This window comes from Tympanuchus pallidicinctus, unplaced genomic scaffold (genome assembly GCF_026119805.1).
Source record: "Tympanuchus pallidicinctus isolate F22 unplaced genomic scaffold, pur_lepc_1.0 scaffold1, whole genome shotgun sequence".
Lineage (NCBI taxonomy): Eukaryota > Metazoa > Chordata > Aves > Galliformes > Phasianidae > Tympanuchus > Tympanuchus pallidicinctus.
The window spans coordinates 5,002,721-5,012,830 of NW_026294618.1; the positions used below are offsets into that span (position 1 = coordinate 5,002,721).

Consider the following 10,110-nt stretch of genomic DNA (forward strand, 5'->3'; position numbering starts at 1 on the left):
AAGGAAAGTAAATCTATTAGGTGCATGCTTTAAGGGATGTTTGAGAGCAGATCTTTAAAAGCAGCAGATGGAAAATTCACTCTGAAATGCTTTGCGTGCTGCAGCCTAAAGGATCATCACTGGGGATTTGTAGCATCTCAGGAGCTCAAGGTACAGAGAAATACTCCTAGGCAAAGATCAGAGCTGCAACACATAACCAGCAAAAGATCTTGTAATCTCTACACTTAGGGGATAAACTGCACCCCCTGCTTTATAAAGCTTTTCTCCCAACCAAGAAAAGTTCCTGCCTCTGTGTGGAGCCAAACCTGCTTCCAGTCATGTTCCCTGCACACAGCAAAATGGTTCTGGGCAAATACTACCAGAGAACCCCTCAGTGTCCTTTCCAGGAAGTAGTCCATAATAACTTGCTGTATTCCCCTTATATTCACAAAAGGGAAGCCAGACCACAAGCACAGGGCTCCTGGGCGCTGGATTTTAGCTCAGCCACTTCACCAGGCTCTTACATGGTGTTTAGAGGCGTTGTAGTGTCTGAAGGCAGAAAGAGACCCTGCAGCTGATCTGGATAAAGGAAAGAAACGCAACCTAAACAGAAAACATAGGGATTTAGATAGAGGTATTTGGAGTAGTTCAGAAGTGGCACTCAAGGACAAAAATCCCTGGAGAGCAGCTTTCTAAGCTTGTGTAGAACTCCTTGAAGCTGGTTGTGGAGCCCCAGGTTCAAGATCAGACTTCCTCACATGCAATTTCCACTTCTGAAGGGCAAGAAAATCTGGAAGAAGAATCAACAGCCAACTAACCCCAACAGGCAAGTCCCCACAAAGTAGCTCGGCTTGTATTTCAGCTGATGCTTTTGAGAGCTTATGACTGACGAACGGGGAAAACAAACCCCAAAAGAGAACCAAGACATGGAAGTGAAACCAAGTTTTGCTTTCTCAAGGTCATCATCACAGGAAGGAAATGAAGAAAAGGAGAGGGAGAGCTGGGATATGTGTGGCGGACAGCTTGGGAAGGAAAGAAGGACCAAAAGGGTCACGGCTCCTCCTAATGATTCCTTACAATCCCAAATCCCTCCCGAGTCAAACCTTCCAGGGCCCCAGCATCAGCAGAAGGAAAAAGTACACAGCCACTACCTGCTTCAACAAAGCTAGTCCCTTTGATAGGGGGCAAAAAGACATCCACAACCCAGGTTCAGAGACTTCCAGGAGGTCCTCTCCAACCAAACCTACTGCATGGCAACTTGTCCCAGGTCAGTACAGAGACTGTGCCAGCTCAGGATTCAATACGTATCTTAACTGCCTGCCTGCAAAACAGTCCACCTTCCAGCCTGCCTTCTTCCACTGCTTTCCTTCTCCAGTACCTTCCTGCTTTTTGCATAATGCATTGTGCAATCTACTTTACATATAGAGCTTTTAGTTCTTAAATGTATTATTTAGTGCTGTTTTCCGGTAATAAAGCAGGAGTATTGTTTTATTTACTCTTGCAGCCTGCACACGAGCACTTCTCTCTACAAAGAAGTACACAGCTTACAAGTGAATCCTTTTATGTTCTGCAGCACTGAACGGCAGAACAACCTGAACACAAAGCTCTTCAACTTCCTAGTCTCTGAGCAAGAAATCACAGAGCAGAGCTTTACAAGGAACCTGGTAAATACAGACAGTCAGAGTGGCTGGTGTGGTAGTGCTCTCTGTGCTCCCGTTTATAAAGTTCTAAAAGATTTTGGGCACTTGGGAAGCAAATTGAGGAAGCAGCTACCTTGCTCCACCACGTGCACAACCTGCATGAGGAGTAGGTGCATGACTGCTATCTTGTTTGTTGCTGAAAGGGATAAAACAGGTGTAGGAGGAGGAGAAGGCTATTCCTACTTTTACCTTGAAGCAATGAATGAACAGGCACTGTCTGGAGGTAAAACCACAGCAAAGAGCCGGGCGCTTCAGAGAGAAGCACACAGAGGTGAGCTGCAGGCAGGAGGAATGGGCAGCTGTTCCCAATGCTGACTGTGAGACAGCTCCAGCACTCAGGATTCACTGTGGCTTCGAGCCCCAGATAGCTGCGGCACTTTATTTTCCCCAGGGCTAAAATACAAACCTCTCTCACCTCCCTGAACACCACCAGCACTGCCTCCTTGGCAGCAAACAAGCACACGGAGGAATTCAGGCTCCTGATCTCAGACAGATGCTTCAAGTTGTAATTAAGCACAATTTTCAACTTCTTCATCCCGATTAAGTTATAAGAAAAAGGCGATATTGCCTAAAAAGCACAGAAACACAGTGTTAAACATCACCTCACTCAGCAGGGAGGGCCACATCCCATCCCAAAGGGCATTTTGTAAAGCTGTCCCATTTTTTTGCATGCAGGATGGAGGCAGCATCTCCACGGAAGGGCTCTGAAGGAGGTCTTCCCACTTCTATCCGTGCTGCCACACACATCTCTCAGCAACCTTTTCCCTCGTCCCAGAGAGGTTTCTGATGCACGGGGCGGGCAGCCCAGCAGCGAGCTGATGGCCTACTGCACTTTGTGGAGAACGTTTCATTGCCACGGAAGTGGAGGCCGCTCTGTTTCAGACAGCCTGATCAATCATGCCAAATAACTCAATTACCCGACGCGCTGTAATCACCCATATTTATACAGCAGGCGGATTCTTATCCGACACAGTTCATTACGAGGCAAACGAGAAATTCAGATGCACAAACACAACTATTGCCAGCACTCTATTAATTTCAGCTCGATTCAAACAGGGTCCCTGTGGGTAACAAACCCGTTTCTCAATACCAGACACTCCAGTCACACATTCCCAATTAGGCAAGGGACATTAAATGCCTTTCTACTGCACTCGCAGGTGGATAACGCAGCAGGAACAGTGGTCCAAGGAGTGAAGTATCTTTGCTGCCTGCAGAGGTTTCAGGAGAAAGATGTCACCAAATAACTGTGCCACCACCTCCATCGGGCTCGTTGGAACTCTGCCAGCATCCCAGCCATGCTGCCTTAGAATCACAGAATGGTTGGGTTGGAAGGGACCCTAAGGATGAAGCTCCAACCCCCTGCCACACGCAGGGCCACCAACCTCCACATTTCATAGCAGCCCAGGCTGCCCAGGGCCCCATCCAACCTGGCCTTGAACACCTCCAGGGATGGACGGGGCATCACAGCCTCTCTGGGCAGCTGTTCCAGCACCTCAACACTTTCATGGTAAAGAACTTCCCCCAGACATCAAATTTAAGCCTTTCCTCCTTGAACTGCCTTTGTCACACTGGTGGCACTTCTGCATGGGTAGACCTGGAACCACATATACCCACATACATTTGTCCAGATATGAGAATGGAAATGAACTGTTCAGAGAAACTGAACCGGAGAAGTCACACTGCCAACAAAACCCACCATCAGAGCAGGACTGGCTGGGGAGCAGCCATCCTGTCCTCATCCCAGGGCAGAAGTATTACTGAATGTAAGTGCAGCTATAGATCTAATCATGGAATATCCTGAGTTGGAAGGGACCAACAAAGATATTCTGCCCTTTCCTCTGCTCAATCTGAGAGCTCCCCAGAGCACAGCCCAGCCACGCCACTGGTGCACAGTGCCCAAGTGCTGGCTGAAAGCAATGCATCCCACAGCTTCCTACTGTAAAGACACTGCCATGCCATGCATATCCAAGGTAGGATGTGCAGATGTGGAAGTTAAAAATAAGCAAAGAACAAAACATGGTGCCTGAAGCTTGTGGGAGTGCATAACGAGGTTATTAACAACACAAAAGTGTACGATGGAAGATAAGCACTAGCAGAATGCACTATAATTAAATTTTTACAGAACGGAGTTGTTGCCTGGGTTTGAAATGCTGGCTAATTTAATGCCTGCTGCATGCTGGTTTATCAGTGGTGCCCATTGCTTTGCCTGCAAGAAACACAAGCAGCAAGCCTAGTCTCTAATCAAGCTGTGTGTTTGGAGAATGCTACCACCCAGACCCCAAAAGGGGAAGGATGGAAGACATCCCACTCTGCCACGCATTCAGGGAAAAGCAAGGACTGCTGCCATAACAGACAGGAAAAAGTGGTCAGGAATGAAAAGACAAGGAACACTGGGGGACACGTACAGTAAGAAAAAGCTGTTGCAGCCCAGTTGTGCAGCTTTTCTGCCTAATGAAGCCTAAGAAAGATCAGGGGAAGAAGGATGGAAGGAACTTGGCCATCACTGGAGGTGAAGGAAGGAATTAACTTTACACCTGCACAAGCGAGGCTCCATCACTGAACAAGATTAGATGGGCTTTGGCAAGCCACAGGTCATAAAAGTGGAGCTAAGGGTCAAATGGAATCTGCCTAGAAATAAATTGAAATAGAAATAAATCAAATCTAACTAACTCACCACCTTTTTAATAATGTGGCTCTGTATCAGTGCACCCTGCAGCCCTTGCTGAGGTTCCCAGTGAGGTTCCCCTCCCCTGCAGCTTCACCACTGCCCTTTAAGCTTTCCTGCATATCCGAAACTGGAAAGTTTTTGGTTTTGGTGAGAAAAAGAAAAAACAACTCCTTAATGGCAGAACTCCCTACTTTTATCAAATTCCTGCCATACGTAACTCTGATACGTTATTTGGACTCCTGTGGTTTCCAGCTCATGCCCAGAGCTCAAGGAGCACCACCAGCCCACCACACCCCCAGGAGCACAAATGTGATCCCCCACTCACACTGACATGTTCTCCATCCCCACATATTATACTGCACATTCCTTACCAAACTCCTGCATCTCTGAGCTGGGCCCCGTCTCTGAAATACTTTGGGATCCTTCAGAGCGAAGGTAATTCTGCACACTTTCAAAGCTGGGAATTTGGGGCTATCAGGAGCAGTAAGACAAGACTGCTACATGGCTGCAAACCTAATGAGCAGACACAGCACTTCTTTTGACCTCAAAAATTACTTTTTAGGATAAAAGCGAGGAGAGGTCTTAAAATAAAAGCAGCATGATGAAACACTTCCACCAATGGCACTGCAGCATGGAGGCTGTTCCTTAGCATCCCAGAGCAGATGTGCTGCACTCAAAATGTCTTTGTCTATTAAAACTGTGTCAGCTTCAGAGACTCCAAAACTCCCTGTGGCATAAACAGAATTTCTAATGAACAGCTGCAGGATACAGGAGTAGCCGCACGAAATGCAGCTGCCGACATCACTTTCTTTGCCTGCCTCTGCCCACCTTCACCCTGCTGTTGGCTGGATCCCACCTTCCCCATTTCGGCACCTCTGATGTTCCCTCTCCCAAAGCTCTGCCTCCCCACTGTGCCTCCTACACCCCGCACAGCTCAGCACTCTCAGCACGTATATTTGGCTCACCCATATGATCCTGTCCCCCATCCCCTGCCTCCAGCCTCCTGCTCCCTAGCAGGCTAGCAAACAGCCAGCAGTACGCAGGCAGGTGTGTGGTGCCTGGTTCCTCTATTGCCATTCATCATTTCCAAAGCCTGTGAGCACCACTCACCTCTTTAGAATCACAGAATCACTAAGGCTGGAAAACACCAATAGGATCCCCAAGTCCAACTATCAACCCATCAGCATCATGTCCACTAATCACCTTCTTAAACAGAATCAGAGAATCATTCAGGTTGGAGAAGACCTCTAAGAACCCCAAGTCCAACCAACCCCAGCCCACCCCACCATGCCCACCTCACTTGATGGCACATCCCCATGGCTCTGGAACACCCCCAGGGATAGTGACCCCACCACCTCCCTGGGCAGCTGTGCCACTGCAGCACTGCTCTTCAGGAGAAAAATCTTAATATTTAATCCGAGAGAGCGCTTTGCACCAGGGACTGCCCGTGTCTGCTCTAACAGAGCTGTGATTCCCACACCAGCCCTCAAGCTTTGCTGCTGTTTTGACTGTTCACACTATGGGAAAAAAAAGAAAAAGAAAAAAAGAGCAAAAGGAAGAAATAAAGGGGAAAACATTATCATGCCAAACCCTGTAATTCTGCAGAACATGAGCAATCCTCGGGGAAGGATTTAAGCTGGGTAAGTTGAAACCCACTAATGGAGCTTTTAGCTTCAACACTGCCTTGCAGGCCAATGCACCAAAGCATGACTCCTCATGTGAGATTTTGTTTTTTGTTTTTAAATCCTCTGCCTTTGAAACCAAAAACCTGCCAAGCACACAGCCTGGTCCAAAAGAACTTCCCAACTGCACTCCTGAACCTAACTGTGTCCTGGTGGCTTGCTAGGGAAACAGCTGGGATGATGATTAACGTGCTCTGGCACTTTCTAACAGACAATGCACAGCTCTGCACTGGGAGAAAAATATAATCTGTTGTCTGAGGGCAGCCCCTAACAAGTTCTGGGAACAGCAGCACAAACGGAGCCTCAGTTCTTACTGGCTCCAGGCTTTCATGGGGCTCTCCAAAACCCTGTAGAGAACTTCTTTTTTCTATTTCCAGGGCACTTATAGGGAGTTCATGCTTCAGTGAGCTGTATCCCCCCAGTCTGAGTGAAAACAGTTGACGGGTTCAAAAGTTATTGGAAGAACTAGATGGCAAAGTCCCATTTTATTAGAACGCTGTAACAAGATTAAAGAATGCAATACTAAGCAATAATGTCTTTTCAAAGAAATCCCTATTAACTGTTATTGAACAAGCAGTCCAGCTGAACATCTTGTGGCTTTGAGACAATTTGTTTGATCTAATCATACAGTGTCCAAATGCTTTAGCTGTTCATCCGCTGCAGAGTGGTGATACTGGGGCAGCTGCTTCAAACTGCCACAACTGTGCAAGGTTAATGACTCTACAGCTTCTTGGAGCTGGCAGCAGGATGTGCAGAGCTGGTCTGAGAGCTGACGGGATTTCAAAGAGTTAACATCACTAAAGCACTTCTGTGGGCCAGGGAAAAACATCCCAGAGAAACCACGTGCCATGGATCTGGTGGATATGCTCTGCATTTACGGAACTGCCCCACTGATCTGAACCAGCAAAGTCCCACCTGCCAGCTCCCAGCAGAATCAAAGAATGGCCTGGGTTGCAAAGGCCCACAGTGCTCATCCAGTTCCAACCCCCTGCTGTGTGCAGGTCAACAACCAGCAGCCCAGGCTGCCCAGAGCCACATCCAGCCTGGCCTTGAATGCCTGCAGGGATGGGGCATCCACAGCCTCCTTGGGCAACCTGTGCCAGTGCCTCACCACCCTCTGGGGGAAAAACTTCCTCCTAACATCCAACCTAAACCTCTCCTGTGTCAGTTTAAAACCATTCCCCCTTGTCCCATCACCATCCACCCTCACAAACAGCCGTTCCCCCTCCTGTTTCTAAGCTCCCTTCAAGTACTGGAAGGCCACACTGACGTCTCCCTGGAGCCTTCTCTTCTCCAAGCTAAACAAGCCCAGTTCCCTCACCCTTTCCTCACAGGAGAGCTGCTCCAGCCCTCTGCTCATCTTAGTGTCCAACTCAATCCAAACGCTAGCAGAGGAAGTACATTTGGAAAGGTGGAAGTCACTTTGGCTGGGAAGCACCAGGCTTAAAAAGACCTCAGGCAGGAATCTCCAATGCACAGCAGCTGTTTTTGCTGGGTGAGTGGGGCCAAGTATCCTCAGAGCAGTTCAGAAATGGGCACTGGGATATTGTGCCAGCCAAGCACTCCTACAGACAAAGCAATGGCTTTCAATACTGCCTGCTATACCATCATCCCAAAGACCAGACCACGTCCAGCTCAGGCCATCCTCAGGACCTGCTTGCTGAATAGGTGCCAAGAGGTCCTGATGAACAAGGATGCCACCAATCTCTCTTCTGGTCACTTCCATCAGTGACTATGTACAGGAGAGCAGAGTGAGCAGTCTCAATCTTCCCTCCATGGTTTGAGCCACAAACAGCAACAGATCTTAAAAATATAGCACAGGACAGCATAGCTATCTCCCTTTTATATACTCAATAACATTGACTGACTCCTAAACTAAATATTGTCATTCACGGGACAAAAGCTGTTCATGCCCAGAGTAAGCACCTGGTGCCCAGCCATGAAAAGGAGCTGTTGTCAGGACTTGGGAAATATTCCTGAGAGCCTGGAAGGGCTCAGCAGCAGAGCTACTAACCCTGCTGTGACCATGCTACACAGACAGACATGAGGCATCGGCTCGGAACAAAGTCATTAAGGTAGCCACAAAATCCACAACTCCATTTGACCACTGTACAGACTCCAGTAAAATAATAAAGAAGCACAAAGATGGCTGCATTACATCCAACCAATAATCCCTTCACGTCAGCCCTTACTCCTAAATGCCCATTTCCAGCCGCTCTGGTGCCAAATACTCATGCATTATAATCACAGAACAGCTGATTCAGAACAATTTTTCCCTAATAGCCAGCAAATAAGAGCTGTATGAGACCTTGAAGAAGAGAGCTTCTCACCAAAATGCTTTTCTGGAGCGATCAATCACGTACATTCTTATCAGTACAAAGTCTGGACTGTTTAAAAAATAAGAAAAGGAAAAATGAAAACTACCATAAGCACTTGGGCTTCACAGCTTACCGCAGCAAGGCATTCCACAGCTGAGCCCTACAAGTTAATTTCTCTCACCAGCTCCAAGTACAAAACCTCCAAATTCCACCTGCGTAGTCACTGATGCAGTGTTGCACAGCTCTGTAATGATGGATACAACAGAAGCCAGACCCCACTCTGCACGCAGCAAGAAAGCTGCAGGAATACAAACAGCACCTTCCAATCCCTCTCTCTGTGTGATGTCCCACCACGTGCTCCCTTCTGAACTAGGCAGTAAAATCTCTTCAATCCTTGTGACCATCAGCACTGGCAGAGAAGTACAATCACAAGGACCTACTGCCAAGAGACAATTGCAGCATCAATTCACACTCCCACTATTGTCTCACCCCTCCTGATGGCTACTCTTGTTCTCCATCACACTCTGTTTGTGGAGTAGCCCTCCCTCTCCTTTATCCAATGTCCTCTATGCTCTGTTTCCATTCCAGTCATTTCCCAAATTTGTGCTGTTTTGGTTTTTTTTAATTGCTCTCAATATGTCACTCTGCATTACTCAACAGCAGATTTATTTAAACGTGTCAATGCTGTTGCTTAGCAGATCTGAATGTGCTTTACAATTTAAGCCTGCTTCAGAATCACGTTCCTCTTCCCAGTCCTGGATCATCAGGAACTTTGGGGGAATTAAAAATCAGTCCTGCTCTACAGGCACTCCATGGCTATGGCTAGGAAAGTGCCATTAGAGATCCATATAGGTAAGAAAAGAAAAAAAAAGCTCACAAAAAAAACCACCCCAGGAGAGCAGGAATTCTGCCAAAAAGCCCACTCGATTTTTCACCTCTGTCAGGAAGCAGTATCAGATGCTATTTGCTTCCATTTTCTACCTTGTACCCATGAGCTTGAATAGGAGCCCATCACGTAAACGATCACTGAGAGCTTTGAAAAGAGTCCTAACACAGAGCTAATACCAGCTTTCCCCAAGCAGCAAGCTAATGTTGTGTAATGGCCTTCACATGCTGTATGAAAGGCCTGGAAAACTCAGGTGAGAGCATGTTCTGACCTCTGAAATTAGGCTGAGAAAAGGCAGGTAACGTGCTACTAAATCACATCCACAGTGTTTTTGGCTTGGGCTTTTCCAGCTCTCTGAGTAGCAAAGGCACGGACCTGGCCATTGCCCCCCAGGCTTCCATCTGTACCTACACGACATAAGCAAGCCCTGGGCACCAAGTCAGCATGAGACAGGAGCTGTCCCAAAACCCTTCTGAAAAAGGCTGAGGAAAACTGAAAACCACCCTTCTGCAATCCACTGAAGCAAGGGGTAGTGCATTCAACCCTGCAGCATGGCCACTACCAGCACCAAGCCTTCTGTACGTTCCTTCATGAGGGCATCTCTACAGGTTTATCCCAACTCCAGGCAGACTGCACACATGGAGCTTCATCCTCTGCCCAAAGGTCTTTAGCTTTGTCACCACTTTGTTTTACTGAGAAATACTGGGAAAATTTACTGGGAAAAGCAAATGGTATCCTGGGCTCCATCAGCAGAGGGGTGGCCAGCAGGGACAGGGAGGTGATTGTCCCTCTCTACTCTGCTCTTGTGAGGCCCCATCTGCAGTGCTGTGTCCAGGGCTGGAGCCCCCAGTACAAAAAAGACAGGGAGCTGATGGAG

The 10,110-nt window shown here is 47.7% G+C and overlaps 1 protein-coding gene across 10 annotated transcripts in view; it reads right to left on the bottom strand.

Moving 5' to 3' along the window:
• EXTL3 (exostosin like glycosyltransferase 3) overlaps positions 1 to 10,110 on the bottom strand; it is a 132,273-nt gene that overhangs the window by 32,299 nt on the left and 89,864 nt on the right. The gene's annotated exons all lie outside the window — the stretch shown is intronic.